Genomic DNA, 27,307 nt, shown 5'->3' with positions numbered 1-27,307 from the left:
AGCCCTGGAAAAGCCATTATCTGGGGCAGAGCAGGGGGAAAGTAGCGCCTTCCCGCAGGCTAAATCCTCCTCTCGGCCTGTGATTCATCCTCCCCCCCATCCCTGGAACCCATCCCGTCCTGCAACCTCGAGCTGCAGTCACTTCTGGGCCACTGCATGGGGTCAAAAGACTCAAAAGGATAAGCGTCAGACAGCGACAAGTGTTGCAAATGAAACAGAGCCAGGGGGGTGGGTGGTGGGGCGGGAGGGAGGGCCAGGAACTGACTATTAGTCACCCTTCGGGAAACCTCCTATCTTTCATCTTCCACATCCTCCTCCATTGTAACATTTAGATCCAGCGTTCCGGGCAGAAATGAGTCTGGCAGCTAAGGCTGTGCAGCCCTAGAAGCACACCCCAGGCAGATTCCTTGGCTCTGAGCCTCTGTTTACACAGACAAAATGGAGCTTCAAACACCACCCCCGCCCCCAGGGTTCTTGAAAGGACAAAAGGAGACCATGAATACGCAGCGCGTCGTGCTGGTGGGCAGTCGATGCTCCACAAATGGCAGTCGAAGTGAGGATGCTGCTTTTTTTAGGGGAGAGATTCAGAAACACGTGGCTCCATCTGAGGCTGCAGGACCCAGAAGGGTCACGGGCAAGCCCTCCCCGCCCGCTGACTGATGTGATAGTCAGCTCCACTCCCCACTGCCCCCAGCTCAGGGTCCCGCGGGCGTCACGTTTGCCCCCATGGCTCACGATGGGGAGGGGAAGAAGAGGAGGCTCAAATGTCACCCTCAGTGGCCACACAAATGTGAAGTGAGTCATGGTTCCTCTGGCCTCAGTCTCCTCGTCCTTGAAGCAAGTCCTGTGGACTTAACTTTCCACCACAGTCTTTCCTGATTGACCCGGGACCTGGTGAGAAACCAGCCAGAGGGCTGGAAGTCTCGTTGACAAGGACAGGTTCACTCAGCCACCCGAAGCTCATCTTTCCACGATAGCCCTAGTTTCCTGGAAGTGATGATCACGAGAGAAGACTGCCAGCCAAGTCATGTTGAGTCCACAGGTCAACTGACCCGGAAGCTTATGAAACCTCCGTGTCAGGCCCTTTGGCAAACTGGGTCTGCTCTCCGGTTGGGGTGGGGAGTGCTTAAGGGTGGGGAGTGGTTAAGGGTCAAATGCTTCCTGGAGATGAGGTGCTGCCCTGCCTGGGGGAATCACTCCAGTCCTGGGGCTGCAGGTGGGGCCTGAGTCCTGAGCCCACTCCCTGCAGACCCAACCTGCCCCAGGTGGGCCTTGCTGAGCTCCCAGGAGCCTCCCACTGTGATCCAGAGAAGGAGCTGAACTAACTGCTGTTCTGCTGCCCACTTGGGGGTCTCAGGGGTCACAGTGATCCAGACTTCACAGCTACCTGGTGCCCATATTCCCTCAACACACCCCTACCACCCCATCCAGGATGGAAGAGCTGAGTTCTCTGGAGCTCTGGCCAGAGTCACCTGAGCAGGAAACTGCCAAGCAATTCACAGCCATGGTATCACCAATAACAAGCTGTGAAGCTGAAAGAAACTCTTCTAAACTCGAGGTAATAAAGAGCAACCTTTGATTTAACCATGCTAGAGGCAAAAACTGGTTTGTCTTCTTTTTGTCTCAATTAAAAATGATATTACAAAGTCAGCAAAGAGGCAGTCCAAGAGTATGCAGCCAAAATATAACAGGTGCATCCGACAGCTGAGTAATACTAATCATTTTTATATTATCTTCACACTTTATTACAATGTTACTTTCTGGATTTTTTCCTATTGAGAGCATTTGTCAGTTTTTGTTATATGTTCGGATGTCTCCCCCTTTCCTAAATACGGTCAGCCTTCTGTACCCATGGGTGTCACGTCCACAGATTCAACTAAACACGAATCAAAAACATTAAAAAAACAAAAAATTCCAAGAAAGCTTCAAAAAGCAAAACTAGAATTTGCTGCGTGCAGGCAACTATTTACAGAGCATTTACACTGTACTAGGTATTCTAAGTAAACTTGAGGCGATTAAAAGTAAACAGGAGGATGTGTGTGGGTTGTATGTAAATACCATGGCATTGCATGTAAGGGACTTGAGCGTCCCTGGATTTTGGTATCTGTGAGGGTCTCGGAACCAATCCCCAGCGGATACGGAGGGAGGACAGCATTTACTTCCATTCTAACGTCGTATTTACAACTTTGCATTCTTTTTCCTAAAGGGAGCCTGGAAATGGAATAAGCTTCTGGCCCTGCAACACTTGGATGCCCCTCAACTGAACCAGGCCAGGGCCTGGGCTAAACGCTTTACCAGCAGTCTCTCGGGTAAGCCTCATAATGACCCTGTGAAGTCACTCTAGTATTATCCTCATTTTACAGACATGAAAATGGAGGCTCAGAAAGGTTAAGTGACTTGTCCAATGTCACACAGCATAAAGCAGTGGGGCCAGCATTCAGTCCAGAGAGCTGGCCTCTAGTGCTCACCCTTTTATCTCTTTTGTTCTCAGTAAACATGCAGGCTTACCCACGGACTCATCAGCCAGGTCTCTTAGGCACATCCTTTCGTTTTGTCTTTCATGGTTGCATGAGTGGGTACGTGCATGCTAAGTTGCTTCAGTGTCCGACTCTTTTGTGACCTTATGGACTGCAGCCCACCAGGGTCCTCTGTCCATGGGATTCTCCAGGCAAGAATACTGGAGTGGGAAGCTGTGCCCTCCTCCATGGGATCTTCCTGACCCAGGAAGATGGCTCCTGCCTCTCTTACATCTCCTGCACTGGCAGGTGGGTTCTTTACCACTAATACCACCTGGGAAGCCTGCCTTTCACGGTTTTCACTAAGCAATTGGCCCAAAGCTAGCCAATCACAGGCTTCCTTGGACCAGCTGGTGAGCCTACGGGGTTCAACACCTCTGCCATTTCCAGGTGCCTCCTGTGTACCTGGCGTTTGAGCCTTCCTCACTCACTCCATCCTGTTCATCCCTCATCCTGGTCAGCACAGCAGCTTTATAGCTGAGGAAACTGAGCTTTCACAAAGGCTGAGATGGCTGGGCTCACCCTCAAGGTGGTGATGGGGGGATGCTGTGTTCGAAAGGCAGACCCTCTGCCCTCCTGGCCCAGCTCCTGGCAGGGGGGTGGTGCTGGGGGTGAGGAGAGAGAGTTCTGCTTTTACCCTAAAATCTCTCTAAACTGGTGGGCATTAGGGGAAGACGCTCCCTGTTAGAAGAAACATGGTATAATTTGTGGAGGGAAAAAAAAAGGTACATGGAAGTCTGTTTCCAGTTATGTTTTTCATTATAAGGGTCAAAGTAAACACAGACGGAGGAAACTAAGAGACAAGCCTCAGACTAAATATACAACTAGCTGTTGCTCCAGCCACCACAGACGGAACAACCTGTTTTTGGAGGGTTCTCGCAATGCCCTTTCTAGAATCCCCTTCAGGAAATCTGAAGCCTGGGTCCAGCCAGCTTTTCCTTGCTGCCTGACCCAGGAATCATTGCACAAGAGTTTTCCCAGGAAAAATAAGGCGAGGTAAATGAAGGGTCAGCGCTGCCCCAAGAGGGCTCTGCATGCACCCACAGGGCAAGCCCTCCTAACCCCCGCATTGGCACTTTGAGTCCCAGAAAAACCCCAGGCTGCAGCCCCGCCCTGTGAGGTCCTGCCAGGGGCAGCAAACTCCAGCAGAGCTTCCAGGGACGGAGCCAGCATCCCACCAGCACCCACTTCTAGATCCAACACCGGGAGAGGAGGACTTTGTCGTCTTCCAGAACGACTGGAAGATTCCAGCAAGAAGTCAGGGGGAGAGCGGGGTTCCTGCCCCAGGTGTGTCCACGCTGCAGCCAGCTCACAATACCCCCAGGGACCCGGACCCAGCAGAGGTAAATAATTCCAATGTGTTACATACCTCATCGTCTGCTTCTCTCCTCCCAGAGTAAAAGGCAAAAGTACCAAGTTCTATTGAGCTCCGTTCTGCAGAAGGAGGCAGGGCTGGGAGGAAGCGAAGGTGCAGCGTTCTGACTCCTGTCAAAAGAATAAACAGCTGTTTCAGGAAGAGGGGGTGGGTGGATCCCGCAGCCGTCAGGGGCTTTGTTCCTTGCTGGTCCTGGGAAGTGGGCTGTTTATCATGCCTGTTGACTCAGAGCTGCATGCCAAAGGCAGAGATGTTCCTCTCTCGGCGCCCAGGAAGGGCCCAGCCTCCGTCACCAAGCGAAACTACAGGTCCAAACTCGGCCTGGCGTTGGAGGAAGGAAAGCCACCACCCTCGGGAGAGACAGCAGCATCACCCACTCCTGGGCGAAAACCATTCTGAACCCAAACAACCCAAGTGACAACCACCAGGAACAGCTGGTGGAGAATTAAAAAAGAAAAAAACAAAAAAATGCAGAGGGGTGGCTGAAGGAGCGAGTCCTCAAGACTCCTGCCGAAAGGCTACCCAAACGTCCCTCCACGTGGAGCCTCTCCCCCACATCCTGTAGGCTTTCAGTTATGTTTGAAGACTATTTTAACAGAAAGTACTGAGATCTCCCGCATCATGAGCTGAGCTTTAAGAACTCTAAAAAGGTCACTGAGGCCCAGCCCTGCTCTTTGACTGAATAATGCTTAACCCTTCCCACACACCCCTCCTGATCCCAAAATAGAATTATCCGGATGGAAGGGACCTCACAGCGGTGAATTTTCAAATGTTGAATAGCTAAAGCTTTTTTTATTTTTTAAGAAAAACAAAACAAAAACACACGCTGTCATTCTCAGAATCCTACTATGTAAAACAGAGAATACAGGGGGCTTTGGCTGAGGCAGGGGAACGAAGCTTAAAGCCCTCCAACCCATCCCTTCCAAGTGGCCCCGAACACTTCCTTGGGAGTACAGACTGGGCATCCAGACAGACTATGGAGAGGGGAACAAAACCAGAGAGGGGCCAAGGACTGCCCACCAAGGGGCAAGGTCCAGGTACTGATGACAGCCTGGGTTTGAGCTTCCTACAAAGAGGAAACCCCGCCCCCTCTACCTTCCGTCAGTTCCTCTCACCACTTCCTCAGGCTGATGACCCCAGATGGAGGTGAAAAAGCAACACCTGATCGTTCTTATCACAATCTGGCAATGGGTGCGAGGGGGTGCCCTCCCCCCTCACCCCCCTAGAAATTCTCACCCCTCCCTGAGCAGAGAGTCTTGAAGCCAAGAAGGCCAGCACCCCGCCTCAGAGTCGAACTGCTTCCTGAAGCCTTCAGCACCCTCAAGGTCAAAAAGCCACGCCCTGTTTAGAGCTCCCTGTAGAGCTCTACAAAGACCCAGATAGCTTTCACACAACCCTAGAGGGAAGTAGGGTAAAAATCACAGTCCCAAATTGTAAGGAAGGAAAACTGAAGGTAAAATAAGAACCTCACAGAATTGTGTGGTCTGAGTTATCAATCCCTGAAATGGAAGACAAGCTTGGGGTTTTTCCATGATTTCATCGCACCTCAAATTCTTATATCCCCTGTGGTGGTGAAGCCAGACCAAGCTGGGGATGTTAATGGACCCCCATTAGAATGAGGCAGGGGCTGTGAACCTAATGCCCCTGGAACCCAAGAACTACTGGGGTGCGGGGGTGGCTTGTCTTCCATCTTGGTCACTTCCGGGTTTTCCCAGTACCTGGATCAGTACCTGGTACCTATCACCCAGTACCTGGCACCTATTAGATGCCCAATAGATATTTGTGGAATGAATGCTGAGTGGAAGCCAGGGGGATGGAAGTGTGTGACTTTGACCGGGTATAATGCAATAGGAAGCAATGGGGTCTGCAGAAAACTGGGGAACTTCTGCCCGAATCAGATCAAAATCAAATTTTCACAAGAGAGAAAAAATAATGGGATTTCCCTGGTGGTCCAGGGGTTAGAACTCCACACGTCCACTGCAGGGGGCCTGGGTCCACTGCCTGGCTGGGGAACTAAGATCCTGCAAGCTGCTGAGTGTGGCCAAAAATAAATAAAAAGAGAAAAAACAAACCCTGCACCTAAATAGAACTTCTGATTCCAGAATGTGATATATTGGCCATGAGGACTCCTTTTTTAAGGAAAATCATTTTGTACCAGAAGCTAAAAGTACTGTTTGAACCCTTACTCTGCCGTCACCAGACTGTGTGACATAGGCATGTCCAGCTTCCTTCTCTGTACCTCTGTTTTCTCATCTGTGGAGTACAGTTCCTCCCAGTCCAACTCTGCCCTGCCTGGGCCTGAGTCTGGGGTACAGCTGTGAATTGGGCTCTTATAGAAATCTGACTGGAGCAATCTCAGGAGGCTTCATGGAGGAGGTGATATGACTGGACCTTTTCAGATGGACATCCCCTGCCTCCTAGGGACCCGGTGAGTCAACATGCACAGGCTCTTTCTTGTGTACTCCTCTCTATGCACTCCTCTCTTTCTTGTCACTAAAGAGAGGCTGGAAAACTAAGCTACTGGGGGAGGCGGGCAGCCCAATCCTTCAGGATGTGTAAATCCTCTTCTGCTCAAGCCCTGCTCCCCCCAGGTCCTGGGGTCATCTTATGAACGACTAGCTCTGGCTTTTGGAGGAGGCGGGGCGTGGCGGGGGGCGGCGGCGGAGGGGGTAGCTAGGATGCCACAGATTGCCAGCCCACTCAGGAGCCCCACTGAACCCTCCCTCCCAAGGCAGGGGCCCAAACAAACCAGTGAAAGAAAAGAGAAAAGAGGGCACAATTCTGACCCTGAAACAGAGAAGAGAGAAAAGCAGAGGCGGGGGAAACAGCTTTTGAGAGGGAGTCTGGTAGGGCCCCAGAGAAGTCTCTCCCACCCTGGCTCACTGCAAGGCCAGGTGAGAAGTAAAGCAGTTTGAAGATAAGGAGGATGGGCAGACCTGCCCCTACCCAGCCCCGCCCTGGAAACATTTCTTTCCCAAGAGCCTGTGCAAGGGGGTGGTTTGCAGTAAAGAGCGTTTTTTAAAAACTGAGGTCAATAACCAATAATACAACCAGAGAAAAGAAAGCCCAAGAAAATGTTTTATAAATCCAGTGACATGGTTTCACAGGCCATGTGGCCCCAGGCACATTCTTTGTCCCCATCTGGGCCTCACACCCCGTGTGGGCGCTGACGAAGCTGAGGCAGAACTTTCCCAGGATCCTGTGGCTCCCTGGCAGGGACCCACGTGGGCTCAGTGGCTGTGGAGGGCCTGTTCTCACTTGCTCTGTGAAGCTGGCTGATGAACGCACAGCCTTCAGAGCTGAGAGCTCAATGCCACCTCCTCCGAGATCTGCTTCCTGGCCAAGGCTGACTCTCTCTCCCGAATTCCCTCTGCCCTTGTGTGGCCTGCTTGGAGCTCAGGTTGCTGTGTGTGTGTGTGTCCATGTGTCCATCTTGCCTTCCGTGTGCAAGTTCTCAAGGGCAGCAGGGAGCTCTGCTTTGACCCAAGGTCCCTGTTGGTCCTCACACAGGGTCTGGTACAGAGGAGGTCCTGAGGATGCGTGGACTGGTGGACAGATGGACAGATGGTCGGCATATGGGCTTCCTAGGGCTTCCGTAAGAATGTACCACAAACTGGGTGGCTTAACACAAGAGAAGTTTATTCTCTCACAGTTTTGGAGGGCAGAAGTCCAAAGTCAAGGTGTCGACAGAGTTGGTTCTTTCTGAAGGCCATGAGGGAGAATCCTTCTCGCCTAACTCCCAGCTTCTGGTGGTTGCCAGCAGTCACTGGCATTTCTTGTGTCTTGTTCAGCTGCTAAGTCGTGCCCAACTCTTTGCAACCCTATGGACTGTAGCACACCAGGCTCCTCTGTCCTCCACTGTCTCCCGGAGTTTGCTCAAATTCATGTCCACTGAGTCGGTGATGCTATCTAATCTCATCTCATCCTCTGTCACCCCTTCTCCTATTGCCTTCAATCTTTCCCAGCATCAGGGTCTTTTCCAGTGAATCGGCTCTTCACATCAGGTGGCAAAGATACGGAGCTTCAACTTCAGTAACAATCCTTCCAATGAATATTTGGGGCTGATTTCCTTTAGGACTGACTAGTTTGATCTCCTTGTAGTCCATGGGACTTTCAGGAGTCTTCTCCAGCACCACAGTTTGAAAACATCCTTGTGTCTACATTGTGTCTATCCCAGCACTGTCTATGTAGCCACACAGTGTTCTCCATATGCGTCTGTGTCATGTCCAAATTTCCTTCTTCTTATAAGGACACTAGTCATTGGATTGGAGCCCACCCAAATCCAGGATGACCTCATCTGAATTCGAGTCATCTGCAAAGAATCTATTTCCAAAAAAAACCTCATAGCCATAGGCACTTGGGGTTAGGACTTGAACACATCTTTTTGGAAGACTCGACTCTATCCACTAGAGACAGTTACTTAAATAGTTATTGGTTGGGAGCCTGTAAACACTAGCAGAACCACCCATGGGGGTGGAAACCCCGTACATAATTACAGAGTTGAAAGCAACAGTTGGAGGTGGGTGGGGAGGTGGAGGTGGTCTTTAGAAAAAGGAAAGTAGATGGAATCCTTAGAGCATCTCTGTTTGATCAGGTTTGTAGGAAGAAGAGAAACGCCACCCTGGGACAGGCTCTGTGGGATGCCCCAGAAAGATGCTACAGGTCTGTCAGTATTCAGTCCTAGGCATCACTGAGATGTGAGTGGGTAAGACACCCTGGGAGGGAAGGATGTGAAAGAAGAGCTTCCCGGGGCAGCTGGCATCAAGAACACATGGATGCTTGGAGCTGGGCACCAGATTGCAGTGGGTCAAGGAAAGAACCTCAGGTGAGGAAGTGATGTCAGTGAGTGCAGGGACCTCTCGCCAGCAGCTTGCCTTGGGAAGGGCTAGAGAGAGGGTCCAATTAGAAAGGCCATGGAGAAAAAGGGAAATACTTGTGAGTACACTGACGACCCTGGGAAACTCGTGATGAGACAGAGACAAGAGGAGAAGGGTTTGAAGATTCATAGGAGGGAAAGGACGGGTACCAAAGATCAGCTCTGCATGGAGGATGCAGGAGTGTGGCGGGCGGGGGGCACCAAGACAGGCAGAAGGTGCTTCCCCGTGTGCAAAAAGTGAGGAGACAGGATGGGTGGGTTGGTGATTTGGGAGGGGGGGGGGGACAAAGTGGGAAGTTGAGAAGCCCCAATCCAGAACAGCTCAAGTGTGGAGGATGAAGGAGGCAGAATGGAGGTGGGGTGGGGGCAGAGAAGCTGGAGGGTCAAGCTGAATCTTCTCACCACGAGCCTTGAAACTGAGGAATCTGCATTTCCTCCTGAAGGTACTAGGGAATCCTTGAAGGATGTTAGGCAAAGAGAGCTACAATGATTCGCTTTTTAGAAGACTTCTTTGGCTGCAGGTCGAGGGTCAGTGGGAGAAGTTAAATCTCCAGGCAGGGAGCCCAGCCAGGAGGTGGCTGGCCAATGTCCAGTGGGGAACGTGGAGACCTAACACCATGGGGAGAGCTGGGAGATGAGAAAGAAGAGGCATCTTGAGACCTTGGGTCATAAGAACTGAATTCTCTCAAAATTTGCTTCAGTGTCACGTTCTTGGAGAGACGAGACGGTCCTGGATTTTAGATTACTTTCCTTTTGTAGGTAACTTATTTTCCCTTTAAATTTCTTTCTTCCTTGACCAGAATGTCAACTTGACGGGCAGATACATCTGTATGTTTTGTACCAATATGGAAATGTCTATTACGGCACCTGGCACTCAGAACATCTTTGTAGGCTGAAACGCATGCCTGGTACAGGGCTTGGCCCCTAAATGTTCAATACATGTTAACTATGGTAATAATAACAAGAATGTGTGTATATGTTAGTCACTCAGTCTTGTCCAACTCTGCGACCCTATGGACTGTAGCCCACCCAGCTCCTCTGTCCATGGGATTCTGTAGGCAAGAATACTGGAGTGAGTTGCCATGCCTTTCTCCAGGGGATCTTCCCAAACCAAGGGACAGAACCTGGGTCTCTTGCATTGCAGGCAGATTCTTTACTGTCTGAGCCACCAAGAAGCCCCAGTAACAAGAATAATAGTGAGCCATGGGATGAAGGGAGTGAGATGAGTCTAGTTCAGTGAGACTCAGTGTGGATGGAACGAGCAGCAGCCTCAGCATCACCTGGGAGCTTGTTAGAGATGCGAAGCATCAGGTCCACTCAGCTCTAACCAATCAGGATGCCCAGGGTGGGGCCCAGGAATCTGTCTGCAGGTGAGCCGGAAACCCAGCTGGCCCCCAGGTTTCTGGCTGGTATAAAAGATCAGACGGTTGATTGAAAAATGGAGAGGAGGGGTTGGAAGGAGAGGGCGTAGGTGCTTGGTTCTAGAAGCGCTGAGTTTGAAGAACCTCCCAAAGCCAGCTCAGTAGCATTGTTCTAGAGAGAGAGCCTGGGCAGAGCCTGATTTGGGAGCTGCCAGCGTGCAAGCAAGAGCAGGCAGGTCTATTGTGAGCCGAGGGAAGGGAGCTCTGAGAGAGAGAAGTCCTGAATGGGCACGGCCCTGAAACCTGAGGGGCACAGCTGAGAGGCGGGACAGACAGGCACCAAAGTTGTCAGGAACGCTGACAGAAGCCGCATCTGAATTCTCAGCTCAGCGCCACCCGCTGACACTCCTGTGACTGCCTCTGGCCCCACAGGCCCCTGGAAGAGGGAAGGTCGTGTTCCCCTGGCAAGGGTGCTGCTGTCTCAGAATCCCACGGAGTGGGGCAAATGGAATGGTGGCAATAGACAGACAGGGGTCCAATTCTAAGCAACTCCTTGGGTGTACCTCAGCGTCCCCCCCACTAACCCTCCCCATTAGATGAAAAGGTAGGGGCTGTGTCTCCCTGACTCTGCATTGCCTGCCAGCTCCAGGGGCTCATGGCACCCTCGTGTCCAGCCACAGACTCGGGGCGAAGAACCCCCGCATGGGTGCAGCTGGTGTGTCCAGAGCATGTGATGAGGCTCCAGAGACCAGAGTCAGAGGGGAGGGCACAGCCTTGGATGGAGGGAGGGTGCCCTGGGGCCACCTCAGGATTCGGTGTGCCGAATCCCAAGCTCTACCTGGCTCCCATCGGAACAGCTGAGCACTCCAGGTCCAAAGAAGCCTCCTCCTCTCTCTCAGCCAAGATGGGAGGCCCTGGAACCAGCAAGTGGCTGTGTCATGGGAAAAACGGAAAGTCGTCAGGGGCCTCTGCCTGTTTCCTGTTCTCTCTCCTAGAAGCAGATCTCCCCTTCTCAAGGGGCCAGTTCCCACCAGTCCCAAGCTGCTGCTCCTGTGTGCTCCCCTCGCTGGCCAACAGCGTGGTCTTCCAGGTGACGTGGACAGGGACATAAACAAGTCATTCTTCTCAGCTCTCTTCTCCCCCATGTCCTGCTAACCCAGCCTTCCTCCCAAAGGTGGTCACACCATTTATAGCATCCATGCCCGACCACCTCTGCTTGAAGACTTCCAGTGATGAGAAGGCTTCACCACCAACCCGGGTAGTCTGGTTCATCTCTGGACTGTTCTGATTGATTGTAAGACACATCTTTTCAGTAGAGCTGAGCTCTCCTTCCCGGAATGTTATTATTAGTCATCAAGACTGCCTTTCATTTACACATACTATCGCATTGAATCCTATTCTCATTAAGTGTTAGTCGCTCAGTCGTGTCTGACTTTTTGCAGCCCCATGGACTGTAGCCTGCCAGGCTCCTCTGTCATGGGATTCTCCAGGCAAGAATACTAGAGTGGGTTTCCATGCCCTTCTCCAGGGTATCTTCCTGACCTAGGGATCAAACCTGGGTCTTCCAGATTGCAGGCAAACTCTTTACTGTCTGAGCCACCAGGGAAGCCCCACAATCAGTAAAGAGCCCTGTGTTTCCCAGACAGGGAATCCAAAGCTCAGAGTCAAGTAATATGGCAAGATCGTAGAATCAGTAAGTTCTGCCTGCCTCGCCTTTCCCACTGAACCTAACAGCTCCTCACAGACAAGGACCCTGACTCTTCCCTCTGCAAGCCAAACATCATCTCCCCTGGCACACTTCAGGAAAACCATGCCCACTAGCATTTACACCATCATCAGCAAACGCTTGAAAGGTAAGTATTCAATCCTGAGACTGTTGGGACTGGGCTGGGCACAGACTAAACGGCATCCACTCCCTGCACTTGTTAAGTGCAAGTCTGGTGGGAGGGACACGTGTGCCCAGAAACGCCACGTGCTCTCTGCAGACCTCAGCTACTGCTGCTGTGTAAACCAGGCAGGGGCTGGCACAGGGCCAAAGTTGCAGAAGTGTCCCAGGGTGAAAGTCACTGTTCCACCTGCCCCATCTCCTGGTCTCCTGTTCTATTTTCCCACCCTCCTATTTTTGCCACCTGGTCTTTACCTTTTCACAGCCACCCACCCCCCAACCTGGTGTGGGTAGTTTCCCAGAGCCTGTAACATCAAGATGCTTTCCCTAACACAGTTCTGATCTACACATGTTGTGATCAAGTAACAGGTCATTGTTTTAGTGCCCCATTCACTCTCAAAGGTGTGCAGGTTTGGAGGATAAATCATAGGGTCGTTTTATGTAAAAACAGCTCAATAAAAGAAAAAGCATTCAATAAAGTCCCCTTGGACCCTTTAGGATTCAGGGCTTATGTTTACTATCAACCGGTGCCTTAGGTTAGCCTCTCCAGCAGCCAGACTCTTTCCTGTGGCCATTTGCAATCCTGGAGGTGGTACAAGCCCAGTCTCTCTCCAACGCCACCCTGCCCCCCATAGTGCCTGGGGCTAGAATCATCTCAGCTAGCCCTGCTTCCCCTATGTAGGCCAGGAGGTCTTAAGAGTCTAAGAATTTACCAGAAAATCCTGAGGTTGCTTTGTCTTGGGATTCCCCCCACCACGAGATTTTTTTTCTTACAGTAAGTTGACTTGAGCATAAAAGCCTGTCCAAGAATTAATCTGTAGTGATGAGGTTCCAGGAACCCTAGTGAGAAGTTAAACAACTACAAAACGAAGAAAATCTCTTAACGGAGCCCACAGTGGAGGTGCCTTTTTTTCTGCGTGTTCTTGGAATGAGCCAGGCCTGAGCTCAAATTCCAGCTGCCCCTCACCCCCCAACTTTCTTGCTGTGTGGCCCTGAATAAGTCACGTCACTTTCTGAGCCTCAGTTTGCCCATCTATAAAAATAGGGATAATAATTTACTACCCCTTGAGTTGTTAAAGGATGAAGGATAACACCTGTAAAGTTCCTAGTACCTTGTAGGTACTTAGGAAAAGGCAACTTGTATTATTATTATTACCACAAACAGACAAGCACTGTTCCCATCTCATCATGGTAGCGGGAGGCAGTACAGCAAAGTGGTTAGAGCCTGTACTTGAATGAGACTGGTCTGAGCATTGACTAAATACGTGACCTTGGGCAAGTCATTTGACCTCCTGGGACTTGGTTTCTCTCCTCTGTAAATGAGAATGTTTCTCTTTTTGTTGTTGCTGTTTAGTTGCTAACTGTGTCCAACTCTTAGTGACCGCATGGACTGCAGCTCACCAGGCTTCCCTATCGTTCACTATCTCCGAGTTTGCTCAAACTCATGTTCATTGAGTCGGTGATGCTATCTAACCATCTTATTCTCTGCTGGCCTCTTCTTTTGCCTTCAATCTTTCCCAGCATCAGGGTCTTTTCCAATGAGTCGGCTGTTTGCATCAGGTGACCAAAGTACTGGAGCTACAGCTTCAGCATCAGTCCTTCCAGTGAATACTGGGGGTTGATTTCCTTTAGGATTGACTGATTTATCTCCTTGCAATCCAAGTGTCAACTACAAATTGGCACTTACCAAGAGCATTGCCAAGGACTGAGCCACAAAGGCATTTGCCATCTGCCTCTAGGGAAATGGAACCCCATGCTGCTATAGCTATTGACCTTCAATAGCCCCTGAGGGGGTTCAGGGTGGAGTGAGGTGCTCTCTGCTCCAGGGAATCTGGTGGGATAGGTCTCCAGGTAGTTGTATGTTTTTGGGAACAGATTTTATGATCTCAATCCTTGCATCTCCTCATATCTAGAGAAGCACTAAATCCCTTCATGGTGACATCAGATCCTCATGACTAGCAAAAAACCTTTTGTAAAATGAGTGCTTAGTGGTATTGAACTCCCCCTTCACCAAAACCTTATATATTGACCTTCCTCCACTGCCGCTTTGAAGCAGTCTCTCAGAGCTGTCTGAGGTGCTCCTTCCCGGGCTGCAGTCCTCATTTTGGCCCAAATAAAACTTAACTCGCAACTTTCAAGTTGTGCATCTTTTTTAGTCGACACTAGGGACTCTCAAGGGTTTTCAACAGCACAGTTCGAAAGCATCAATTCTTCAGAACTCAGCCAGCCTTCTTTATGGTCCAACTTTCACATCCATACACGACTACTGGAAAAACATAGTTTTTACTATACGGACCTTTGCTGGCAAAGTGATATCTCTGCTTTTTAATACACCATCTAGGTTTGTCATATCTTTCCTTTCAAGGAGCAGGCATCTTTTAATTTCATGGCTGCGGTCACTGTCCACAGTGATTTTGGAGCCCAAGAAAATAAAATCTGTCACTGTTTCCACTCTTTCCTCTTCTATTTACCATGAAGTGATGGGACCGGATTCCATGATCTTAGTTTTTTGAATGTTGAGTTTTAAGCCAGCTTTGTCACCCTTTCACCCTCATTAAGAGGCTCTTTCTTTGGCATTGCCTTTCTTTGGGATTGGAATGAAAACTGACCTTTTCCAGTCCTGTGGCCACTGTTGAGTTTTCCATATTTGCTGGCATATTGAGTGCAGCACTTTCACAGCATCATCTTTTAGGATTTGAAATAGTTCAACTGGAATTCCATCACCTCCACTAGCTTTGTTCATAGTGATGCTTCCTAAGGCCCACTTGACTTCGAATTCCAGGATGTCTGGCTCTAGGTTGGTGATCACACCATCGTGATTACCTGGGTCATGAAGAACTTTTTTGTATAGTTCTTAGAAATTATAGTTCATAGAAGTTAAAAAAGCAGGGTGACAATATACAGCCTTGACATACTCCTTTCCCAATTTTGAAACAGTCCATTGTTCCATGTTTGGTTCTAACTGTTGCTTCTTGACCTTCATACAAGTTTCTCAGGAGACAGGTAAGGTGGTCTGGTATTCCCATCTCTTTTAAGAATTTTCCACAGTTTGTTGTGATCCACACAGTCAAAGGCTTTAGCGTACTTAATGAAGCAGAAGTGGATGTTTTTCTGGAATTCTCTTGCTTTTTCTATGATCCAGTGAATGTTGGCAATTTGATCTCCGGTTCCTCTGCCTTTGCTAAATCCTGCTTTTTCTCGATTCATGTATTGTTGAAGCCTAGCTTGAAGGATTTTGAGCATCACCTTGCTAGCATGTGAAATGAGCGCAACTGTAAGGTAGTCTGAACATTCTTTGGCATTGCCTTTCTTTTGGACTGGAATGAAAACTGACGTTTTCAGTCATGTGGCCAATGCTGAGTTTTCCAAATTTGCAGGCGTATGGAGTGCAGCAATTTAACAGCATCATCTTTTAGGATTTTAAATAGCTCAGCTGGAATTCCATTACCTCCACTAGCTTTGTTCATAGTAACGCTTCCTAACTTGACTTCACAATCCAGGATGTCTGGCTCTAGGTGAGTGACCACACCATCGTGGTTATCCTGGTCAATAAGACCTTTTTTGTACAGTTCTTCTGTGTATTCTTGCCACCTCTTCTTAATCTCTTCTGCTTCTATTAGGTCCTTACCATTTCTGTCCTTTATCGTGGCCCTCCTTTCATGAAATGGTCTCTCTCTTAGACCATAATAAATGAGACAGTGTACATCACATTACCGACTCAAAGGACATGAGTCTGAGCAAACTCTGGAAGACAGCGAAGGACAGGGAAGCCTGGTGGGCTACAGTCCATGGGGTCGCAAAGAGTTGAACACAACTGAGCAACTAACACACAACACTGGCACCTACCAAGTGCCAGGCACTGTCCAGGCTACAAGATTGACAAGGATTAGCCACTAAGGCCTCTCTCTCACAGAGCTCAGTGTAGTGGGAAGTCCAACTCTCCTGCAGCCACACACATCCTGCAACCAAGGTGAGCGTCCCACAGCAGCAATGAGTCACTCCCTTCCTCTGGGTTCCATGGACACTGGAAGGATTCAGAGAGGAGTCTTACCTGCCTCCTCGTCCATGCAGCTACCTTAACACCCTCTGCACCCAGGGCCACTCTCCTCTCAAGTCTGGTCTGAGGATTCTGAGCCACTTCAATCTACGGATGAGAAAACTGAGGCACCAAGACAGGGAAATAACTTTTCAGGGCCCACTCAGCAATGAAGTGGGAAAGCTGCGGCTGGTACACAGGTATCTGGCATCTCTCCAGGAGGAGACGCCTCTTAACCATAGCACAGGAAATCAAGCGCTCCAGGAAGGGGCTGAGGGCTTCAGTCAATGGTCTTCTTCCAGAGTTTCCTTATTTATGCCCAAGAAAACCCCCAGATCCTCTTCCAGGGATGGCCACATCTCTGTCCTTCCCTCCCCCTTCTACCCGCACTGCTCTTGAACGATTTTGGATGCCACGATGGGACATAGACATGTCACTGGCGGGACTTCCCTGGTGGTCCAGTGGTTAAGAATGTGCCTTGCAATGCAGGGGACACAGGTTAGATCCCTGGTCAGGGAGCTAAGATCCCACATGCCGCGACTACTAAAGCCCATGCGCACTGCAGACCATGCGCTACAACTACTGTCCCACATGACACATTGAAGATCACACATGGTTCAACTAAGACCTGATGCAGCCAAAAAAAAAGAAATGCCACTGGAAAAAGGTGAGCATTGGGTGTGCACTGGAGATAAGTGAGGCATCCAATTCAGAAAGAACATCCCTCTCATAAACATCAAATAGCTCAGAAATGGAGCAGAAACACCTAAATGTGCACTCCACTTATAGAACAAACACCATGTAGGTCTCAGATGAAAAACGTGGTTTGCAAACCCTGGTTCAACACGTGTTGCCTCTGCCTTCCCTACACAATGAGCACCTGGAACTCCCAGCAGGCATCACCTGCCCTCTTCACAGCTGCTCTTTCTCATGAGGAGCTGTTTTTGTCCCACCCTAGAGAAGCTGGCAGCTGCATGTGCCTTTTTGTTCCTCTGCTTCACACTTGAGGCTGAGAAATGCCTTGGGGTTTTTCCTCTCATGAAGGAGAGCTGACCGCCTGCTCTATCTGTACCACCAGCCTGGTTATCTCAGCTTGGAGAGTTGATTTAGCACCCTAGGTAAAGAAAGGAGTAACCTGCCTAAGGTACTCATTAATTCTGTCCTACGAAATATTTCCTTCTCTCCATCTTCGTGGTAGGCTTTCATTTCCTGGTCCCCTTGTGGCTGAGTAGGGCCACGTGACTAGTCTGACCAGTAAGATGTGAGCTGGCCCAAGCATTTATTGCCAGTGGAAGACCCTCTAGGGCTCTCTTTCTGTGTGCCATGAAGTACATTCAAAGAGGTAACTGCTCCATCAGCCCAGTTCCTTGAATGAGGAGCACAGCCCCTAGCTGACTCAGTTCAGTTCAGTTCAGTCGCTCGGTCGTGTCCAACTCTCTGCGACCCCATGAATTGCAGCACGCCAGGCCTCCCTGTCCATCACCAACTCCCGGAGTTTACCCAAACTCATGTCCATCGAGTTGGTGATGCCATCCAACCATCTCATCCTCTGCCGTCCCCTTCTCCTCCTGCCCCCAATCCTTCCCAGCATCAGGGTCTTTTCTAATGAGTCAACTCTTCGTATGAGGTGGCCAAAGTATTGGAGTTTCAGCTTCAACATCAGTCCTTCCAGTGAACAGCCAGGACTGATCTCTTTTAGGATGGATTGATTGGATCTCCTTGCAGTCCAAGGGACTCTCAAGAGTCTTCTCCAACACCACAGTTCAAAAGCATCAATTCTGCAGTGCTCAGCTTTCTTCACCGTCCAACTCTCACATCCATACATGACCACTGGAAAAACCATAGCCTTGACTAGACGGACTTTTGTTGGCAAAGTAATGTCTCTGCTTTTAAATATGCTGTCTAGGTTGGTCATAACCTTCCTTCCAAGGAGTAAGCGTCTTTTAATTTCATGGCTGCAATCACCATCAGCAGTGATTTTGGAGCCCAAAAAAATAAAGTCTGACACTGTTTCCACTGTTTCCCCATCTACTTCCCATGAAGTGATGGGACCAGATGACATGATCTTAGTTTTCTGAACGTTGAGCTTTAAGCCAACTTTTTCACTCTCCTCTTTCACTTTCATCAAGAGGCTCTTTAGTTCTTCTTCACTTTCTGCCATAAGGGTGGTGTCATCTGCATAGCTGAAGTTATTGATATTTCTCCCAATGCTCACAATAACTAGAGTAAGAAAGAAAGCTTTAGGGAATTCCCTGGCAGTCCAGAGGTTAGGACTCCATGCTCTCACCGATGAGGGCCTGGTTTCAATCTCTGGTTTGGGGAACTAAGTTCCCACAAACTGAGAGGTATGGCCAAAAAAAACCTCCTACCTTTATGGATTTAGTCCCTAAGATTCAGGGGTTGTTTGTTACTGCAACATGACATACTCCATCCTGACTGATACACTCCCCATCTTACACAGAGTAGGATATCTTCTACTCTTCCCTATAAAATCTTTACCCTCTTCATCAATGAGAGCCTTGCATGAACAAAGGAAAATGAAGCAGAAGTAAGAGTGTTCCTCAGTGTCCTGTAGAAATTTTTTCCTACTTAGGTCTCAAAGATGGGTGCAGATACAGCTAAATTTGAAAGGAATGAAAAGGAAGTTCAGAGGACTGTCTTCTGTGGCTTCCCTTTGCTATGGAATAGGAAGCTGGGTCACTCCTATGAACATGTCATGCTTGCAGCGTGAGAGCCACCCAGGTTAGGAGCAGATGCCTTGGGCACCGAGAGAGGACAGTCGCCAGGAATGAGGACACAGGGTGCCAAGCAGCTCTGCAACCCTGCTGGGGTTGTAACCAAGCCAGCTACACCAGCCCAGGGACAATGGGAGGGATGGCAGCTTGCCTGATCCCTCCCCAGTTAGGGACGGACTGTTCCAGACCAGGGGTGGGGAGAGTTGGCTAGAAAGACAAGGAGGGGCTTATGGTTCAAGGCAATGAAGATGTGTGATTTAACTGGCTGATCATGGGAGGGAAGGAGGTGGTGTCCACAGCATCCTTGTAGATTCTATTGCTATTCTCATTTTACAGGGAGGGAAACCGAGGCTCAGGAAGGTGCTATCTCTTGTTCAAGCTCAGTCAGCCAAGGATCAGAGCCAGAACTCATCCAGGTCTAGCTGACACAAAAGTTTAGCCACCGCCTGGTGCTCTTTCAGCCAGAAGCCATGTCACTCCCTCTGTGTCCACCCTGGCCCCTTCTCAGGCTTCTCTTCTGCATCTTTACTTTTACCTTTAATTACTTACATATAATTACATATATCCCAGTTCAGAGTGTGAGGTACTGAGGAGCAGGAGTCTGTGCTTTATATAATAATAATAATAAAACAACAACAAAGCAGGAGCAGCAGCAAATGCTACTATTTATTGAATGCTGGGCTGGGTTCTCAGCACTTTATACTCATTATTCAATTCTTGCTAAGCTCTCTGAGAGGCAGGTACTGGAATCACCCCCATTTATCGATGAGGAAGTATCTCAGTTTGGTTGAACTGAAATTCAACCCCTAATATTAATATTTTAACAGATGCCAAAGGAGTCCATGAAAGAGCACAATAAAGCCTAAAAACCCCTGCAGAGGCAGAAGCCAGGTTTCCAGAGGCCGGGTTCTGTCTCACCTTATCCCACAGAACCCAGAGTTCCTGGCTGGGATGGGGTAAAGGACTGGAACACCATCTTCATGCAACAGTAGGGAGTGAACAGAAATGGCTATCCCATCCACACAGAGTAAATAGATAAACATCACAACTCCTTTGATTTCAGCGCTGTGAGCCTGTGTATAACATTTATCATAATAAGCAACGCACCTGTTTCCCCAATTAAAAAAACTATTTTAGCATCCAGCGTGCTAATTAGAAAAGCATCAGTTGTTGATCACAAATTAGGATAACAGGAGGGCTTGGAACAACCACCTCTGGATAGCAGGCTGGCTGGCCCCGCCTCCAGACAGTCCCTATTAGTCTTGCTTCCTTAGCTTCTGAGCACTGGCTTGGTCCAAGTGGCAGTCACATAATATCCCACACTGTACATATGCTGAAGTTTTATACTTTGTGAAACTTCATGAAACTGGATTTTACTTGCAATGCCAGGCATCCAGACATGCATACTACATCACCAGCAAGGCAGAACTCTCTGGATTTCAGAAAACCTGGGCTATCATGGGAGGCAGCGGTAAGGTAGTGGAGCCGATGCTCTCTGCTCAGGCCAGACAGCTAATTGCCCTCCTGGGCAGCTGGCCAGTGCCAAGCTGAGCCCAGGACACACCTGATGGGCTGTATGACCTTCCACAAATTGCAGACTTTATCTAGGCCGCAATTTTTTTTTTAATCCTCTAAATATGGGGCTGTACTAGATCCAAGTCCAGCCAATAAACAATCACAAAGCACCCCCGTCTATGCCTTGTACTGTGGGGAATGCAGAGATTATAAAAACTCCCTAAGGAGCTTACATTGTAGTCAGGGAGCCAGGCCTGGAAGCAATTACATACAATAGAAAGAGAGAAATTTGAGTGGCTGAGTGAGCATGAAGTCCCCTGTTGTGTTCTGGGGGCCTCAGAGGAAGGAAGCCTTTGCAGCCAGGCTTCATAGAGGAAGGGGCTGCATTTGAACTGGGCCTCAGAGGGTGAGTAGGAGTTCGGTGGGTGGGGAAGTGCATTCGGGTCAAAAGGTTAAATATGCAAACACAGGGGCTACAATGGGAAACCTCCCCCTGACAGAGCCCAGTGTGGACTGTGGAGCTGGGGACCCTGTCCCGGTCTCACACGCACCTATGCTTTGCAGTCCAGAAGCAAGAGTCCTGGGAACCTGTATTTTCAACAAGCTTCCTAAGTGATGCTGCCATGCCCGCAGTAGGTGTTATGGGTTGAGAAAAATTATGGATGAATGAATGGATGAACAAAAAAAATGAACTTGACCTCGTGCAAGTCCCTTCTTCTCTCAAGATCTCCACTCTTTGTTAAAATAAAAATGCTGGATCAGTATGGTGGTTTTCAAACTGAGTTCCAAAAAAAAACCAGAATCTCCCCGCTAAAGTCCCTCAGAGACAGCGAGGAGCTGGGGAGACTCAGAGAGCAGGACTCTGAGCCCCATCCACCGTTCTCTAGATCAGCTCTCCTTTTATCTGTTGCTATTTTGTTTGTAGTAAAGGTTTCTTGGCAACAAAGAACTTTTAAAAACACTGAACTGGATGATCCCCAAGAGTCCCCAAGGAGAAATTTAAAAATTTCTTGAGGGCAGCCACTTACCTTTGGTGAGTATTTCTCAAACAAGTACGAACAAAACATAAGGCTGTTTACCAAAAGCAAGTTATTTATTTTAACATCATAGTTTAAAATCTTTTGCTGAGGCCCAGAAATCAATGAGTGGGGAGAAAGGAAATATGGTATAACAATGCAAACTTTCGAAAACGTTTTTGAGGAATAGTTAATAAAATGGAAAATTAAGTGAGAAAGTCAGGCACAAAATTGCACATAGGGTTTCCCAGGTGGCTCAGTGGTAAAAAAAAAAAAAAAAAAAATCCACCTGCCAATGCAGGAGATACCGGTTCGATCCCTGATCTGGGAAGATCTCACTTGTAGTGGAGCAACTAAGACCATGTGCTAAAACTATTGAGCCTGCGCTCTAGAGCCTGGGAACCACAACTATGGAGCCTGCGTGTGGCAGATACTGAAGCCCAAGTGCCCTAGAGCCTGTGCTCCACAACAAGAGAACCACTGCAAGGAGAAGCCCGAGCACCGCAACTAGAGAGTAGCCCCCACTTGCTGCAACTAGAGAAAAACCCATGCGGCAACAAGGACACAGCACAGCCCAAACATAAACAAATAAAATTATTTTCAAAAATTTCACATAGACTATGATTTATATTTTGGATCTTATACATCAGAGGTACCGGACATGGAGGACAGTTCCTCAAAAAATTAAACACAGAATTACAATATGATTCAGCTATCCTACTTCTGGTGATAGACCCAGAAGAACTGAAAGCAGGGACTCTGAGAGATATTTGCACACTGATGTTCCAGTAGCATTATTCACAAAAGCCAAAAAGGTGAAGACAACTCAGATATCCATCCACGAGTGAATGGATGAAGAAATGTGGTCCAGACACACAGTGGAATGCTATTTGGCCTGAAAAAGGAATGAAATTCTGGCACATGCTTCAACAATGGATAAACCTTGAAAACATTATGCTAAGTGAAATATTGTATAATTTTACTTAGTTGAGGTACCTAGAGTAGTTGAATTCAGAGACAGAAAGTAGAATAGTGGTTACCATGCGCTGCAAGGGCTTCTCTGATGGCTCAGTCAGTAAAGAATCTGCCTGCAATGCGGGAGACCTGGGTTCGATCCCTGGGTTGGGAAGATCCCCTGCAGAAGGGAACGGCTGCCCACTCCAGTATTCTGGCCCAGAGACTTCCATGGAAAGAGGAGCCTGGCAGGCTACAGTCCATGGGGTCACAAAGAGTTAGACACGACTGAGTGACTTTCACTTTCACTTCACTGCTGCAAGGACTTGGTGGTGGTAGTTTAGTTTACTGGAATGGGTAGCCATTTCCTTCTCCAGGGGATCTTCCCAACCCAGGAATCAAACCCACTTCTCCTGCATTGCAGGCGAATTCTTTACCCCTGAGGCACCAGGGAAGCCTGCAAGGAGTTGGAAATGGAAAATTATTTGCTCAGTTGGCACAGGGCTTCTGTTTGGGATGATGGAAAAGTTCTAGAAACTGGTGGGTGGTTGTCTGACATGCAAATATACTTAGTGCTACTGCATTACACACTCAAATCATGTTAAAACAGTTTATGTTATATTTCACAGCAAGAACAAAACAACACCTAGCATCACATGGTCACAGCAGTGAATTCTGTGCGATGAGATTATGGTAGTGTGATCACTTTATTCTTTCCACTTCTCTACATTTTTAAAATGTTCTACAATGAGAATACATTACTCTTAAAACCAGACCAAAAGCTACTTAAATAAATATAGTGGTTCTCTGACACTTTTCGAAAATGCATTGCTGTCTTTTATGTAAATGCAAGCAATATTTTCTGTGCTTAATTAATAAAAGGAGCCAAGTTCAAATGTGTCATCCAAAGAATACCCCAAGCTGTTCAGTCAAAACAAATGACAGGCAGAGTGGTCCACCTTTCTGAGACTAGTTGTTCTCATCTATATTTAAATAAATTTCAAATAAAAACAGAACCAAAACAAATCTTCTAACGAGCCTCCCAAGAAGCTGTCTGGCTTGGAAAAGCTCAAACGTACACTGCAGAGAGAAAGAAAAATGGGGAACAGCCAGTGTTTTTTTAGGACATTAACTCACTGCAGCTGGGAAAGTGACTTTGTCAGTGAATTTCTATCCCTTCTGCTCTGCAAAATGTTCTTGCGTAGAATGAATTCAGAATCGAGAAGAGGCTCACCACTTGGATTCACTGCAAATCCACTTCCTCCAGCACCGCCCCCCTCCACCCCAGATAAATGTTGAACAAAGATTTAAAGACTATCGGTTTAGCAGGCCAGCCAGTGTGTCTGCCTGCCAGGGTTGCCCTCTGCCCTGGGCCGCGCGGGTCCACTTTCCTGGCGCCTGGACCCTCCGCTTAGGGCTGTCTCAAGGGCAGACAGACTAGAAGGTAGCCGCCAAGGTGAGCAGGCTGGGGCTACCCACCCCCCACCCCCCCACGGAGTGGCCCCTCCCCAGCCACGTGAGCTCAGGCAGGATCCTTCAGAGAGATTCGGTGTCCTTCCCTAGCCCAGGGGCAGAAAAGCACCTCCTTGCAAGGCTGCTGGGAGGAGTAAACAGCGCTGCCTGTTGAAGTGTCTATTGCGATGATGGATGCATAATATTAATAGGCTCCCAAGCATCCTCTTTATCTTCTAGAAGTTCACTGTCCAAGACTCATATTGTCTTGATGGGACGCTGGTACCATATATGGTTAATGCTGACACGTAGGTTATAGGATTGCAGTCAAACAACGGGGTGGAGAGAGGCCCCTTCAGACCCCAGGGCCAGGGCCGACCCAGGAGGAGGTGCGGGACAGGAATCGGCAGTTCCTGGCTGTTTCCCACATTGACCAGCCAGCATGGAGTCCTTTCACGGGAAGGGCTTCATCATTTTACAGATGAAGAAACAGGGGCTCTGAGAGGCTAACTGTCTTAGTCAAGGTCCCATGGTTCAGAAACTGCCCGTTTTAGGGTTTTCTAAAATTCCCTCATCATGAAGGGGTGGGTCCTTGTCATTTCAGCTCTGCTACTAACTCATTTGTTTAGTTAATTGTTTATCTTCTGCCTCTTTCCCTCAAAAAAGTTAGAGAGAATTTGGGGGCATAGAGGGGAACAAAAGATTCTTGAGGGTGCTTAGCTGGATCGGTTTCCAGTCTCTGGGCTTCACCTTTTTCATGTACAAAATGAGGGGCTTCCTGCCTCGGGGCTTTTGCACATGCTCTTTCCTCTGTCTGGGACACCTTTCCCCACCTCCCTCACACCCGTTCACCCCCTCCCTCCATGTCCTTTAGGTCTCAGCTACAAACGTACTTTCTAAGGGAAGAGTCTTATTCTCCATGTAGCTTCCTGTTCTTTTTCTTGAGGGCAGTGACCCCTCTTTGGACACATATGTGTAATTATTGAATTAATATCTGCCTCCCCACCAGATGGAAAGTTCCTTGTTAACCAGCATCGGGTAAGAGGAGGCATTCAATGGTATTTGTTGTATGTTGATTCAAAAAATGAGTTTTCCTCAGGGTTCTTCCAGCAGCCAGCTCTAGGATCTTAAGAAAGCACTCTAAAAAGAGGGGGGGGTGGGGGGGGTGAATATAGGGACCTCCCTGGTGGCCCAGTGGTTAAGAATCTGCCTTCCAATGCAAGGGATGCAGGTCTGATCCCTGGTTAGGGAACTAAGATCCCATATGTTGTTTAGTCACTAAGTTGTATCCAACTCTTTGCAACCCATGGACTGTAGCCCACCAGGCTCCCCTGTCCATGGAATTTTCCAGGCAAAAATACTGGAGTGGGTTGCTATTTGCTTCTCCAGGGGATCCTTCCGACCCAAGGATCAAACCTGTGTCTCCTGCACTGGCAGGCATATTCTTTACCACTGAGCCACCTGGGAAGCCTCCAAGATCGTACATGCCTTGGGGCAACTAAGTCCATGTGCTGCATACTACAGAGTCTATGGGCTCTGGAGCCTGTGCCCCATCACTAGAGAGAGTTGAAACTAAGACCTGACACAGCCATAAAAAATCCTTTTTTAAAAAGAGTGACTATAGGTATAACTGATTCACTTTGCTGTACAGCAGAAACTAACACAACATTGTAAATCAACTATAATCCAATAAAAATTAATTTAAAAAATATCTTCTTAAGTGGCCCAAATTTTCAACAATAAAGTAATTGTTAAATATACTATGAAACATTCAGATCAAATTGCCAACATCTGTTGGATCCCAGAAAAACATCTACTTCTGCTTCACTGACTATGCTAACGCCTTTGACTGTGTGGATCACAACAAACTGGAAAATTCTTAAAGAGATGAGAATACCAGATCACCTTACCTGCCTCCTGAGAAACCTGTATGTAGGTCAAGAAGCAACAGTTAGAACCGGACATGGAACAACAGACTGGTTCAAAATTGGGAAAGGAGTACAGCAAGGCTGTCACCCTGCTTATTTAACTTCTATGCAGAGAACATCATGCGAAACGCCAGGCTGGATGAATCACAAGTTGGAATCAAGATTGCTGGCTGAAATATCAACAACCTCAGATATGCATATGATACCACCCTAATGCCAGAAAGTGAAGAGCAACTAGAGTCTCATGATGAAGGTGAAAGAGGAGAGTGAGAAAGCTGGCTTAAAACTCAACATTCAAAAAACTAAGATCATGGCATCCGGTCCCATCACTTCATGGCAAATAGAAAGGGAAAAAATGAAAACAGTGGCAGATTTTATTTTCTTGGGCTCCAAAATCACTTTGGACAGTAACTGTAGCCATAAAGTTAAAAGATGCTTGCTCCTTGGAAGGAAAGCTATGACCAACCTAGACAGCATATTAAAAAGCAGAGATACTACTTTGCCGACAAAGGTCCGTCTAGTCAAGGCTATGGTTTTTCCAGTAGTCATGTATGGATGTGAGAGTTGGACTATAAAGAAAGCTGAGCATCAAAGAATTGATGCTTTTGAACCGTGGTATTGGAGAAGACTCTTGAGAGTCCCTTGGACTGCAAAGAGCTCAAACCAGTCAATCCTAAAGGAAATCAACCCTGAATATTCATTGGAAGGACTGATGCTGAAGCTCAAATACTTTGGCCACATGATGCCAAGAGTTGACTCATTGGAAAAGACCCTGATGCTGAGAAAGTTTGAGTAGGAGAAGGGGGAGACAGAGGGTGAGATGGCTGGATGGCATCACCGACTGAATGGAAATGAATTTGAGCAAACTCCAGGAGTTAGTGAAGGACAGGGAAGCCTGGTGTGCTGCAGTCCATGGGGTTGCAAAGAGTCGGACACACTTAGAGAGTGAACAACACATACAATAAAGCATTACATGATTAAAAAAAAAAAAAGAGTAGTCTCCCATCCCTGCCCACATCCACCCCAGCCTCAGCTTCTCAACTGAGCAACCGAGGGAGATGAACTGAGGCACTGATTAGATCTCTGCCAGCTCACACATTCTATGATTGTATCACTTCAAAAAGAACAGAAAGAAAAAAAAAACCTAAACCAACTAAACCCTAAAACCAAAACCAAAACCCAGGGTGATCCCAGAGCCCTCTGTGACTTCGGCCAGGTTCTTACATTTGGGGGCCCTTGGTGTCCCTGTCTACAAGAATGAAACATTTAGGCACAACGTTCCAGCAATTCCCCCGTCCAACAATTCGAATTCCCCAAAGGAAGGCCCTGTCCTCCCCTTGCCCTTCCTCAGGGCTCTACCACAACCCAGGCTCACAAACAGGAAATGTGACATCCAGGAGCAGGTGGGCCACTTGTTTCTCCACAGCCTGGAGGGGCTGGCAAGGGAGCCAAGAGTTTCTGAACTTTTCCAGCTAAATCCAGGACTCGGTACCCAAGACCTCTCTCAAGCAGTGTAGGCGGAGGGCACTGTTGGGATCTGGCTGGATGTCCCTGTCTGACCTGAGAGAAGCCTCCACCCCTCTCTGGGCTTGGGTCTCTCCACCTGTTGAGCGAAAGGCCTGGACTGGGGGCTCTGCCAGCTCCCAGCTCACTCTGAA

At 48.4% G+C, this 27,307-nt stretch overlaps 1 protein-coding gene across 4 annotated transcripts in view; it reads right to left on the bottom strand.

The window, feature by feature from the left end:
• The window catches only part of GGTA1 (glycoprotein alpha-galactosyltransferase 1 (inactive)), a 73,121-nt gene that overhangs the window by 31,006 nt on the left and 14,808 nt on the right, over positions 1-27,307 (bottom strand). For 3 of the 4 annotated variants that reach the window (XM_081588804.1, XM_081588805.1, XM_081588807.1), the window contains exon 2: positions 3,886-4,001. The gene's annotated coding sequence lies outside the window, so the exon portion shown is untranslated. Of the gene's footprint in view, positions 1-3,885; positions 4,002-27,307 lie in introns of those variants that run through there. The other variant, XM_081588806.1, reaches the window with a different exon arrangement.

Source organism: Giraffa tippelskirchi, chromosome 4, assembly GCF_054371585.1.
Source record: "Giraffa tippelskirchi isolate mGirTip1 chromosome 4, T2T-mGirTip1v1.2.pri, whole genome shotgun sequence".
Lineage (NCBI taxonomy): Eukaryota > Metazoa > Chordata > Mammalia > Artiodactyla > Giraffidae > Giraffa > Giraffa tippelskirchi.
This window is presented reverse-complemented; position numbering and strand designations above follow the sequence as displayed.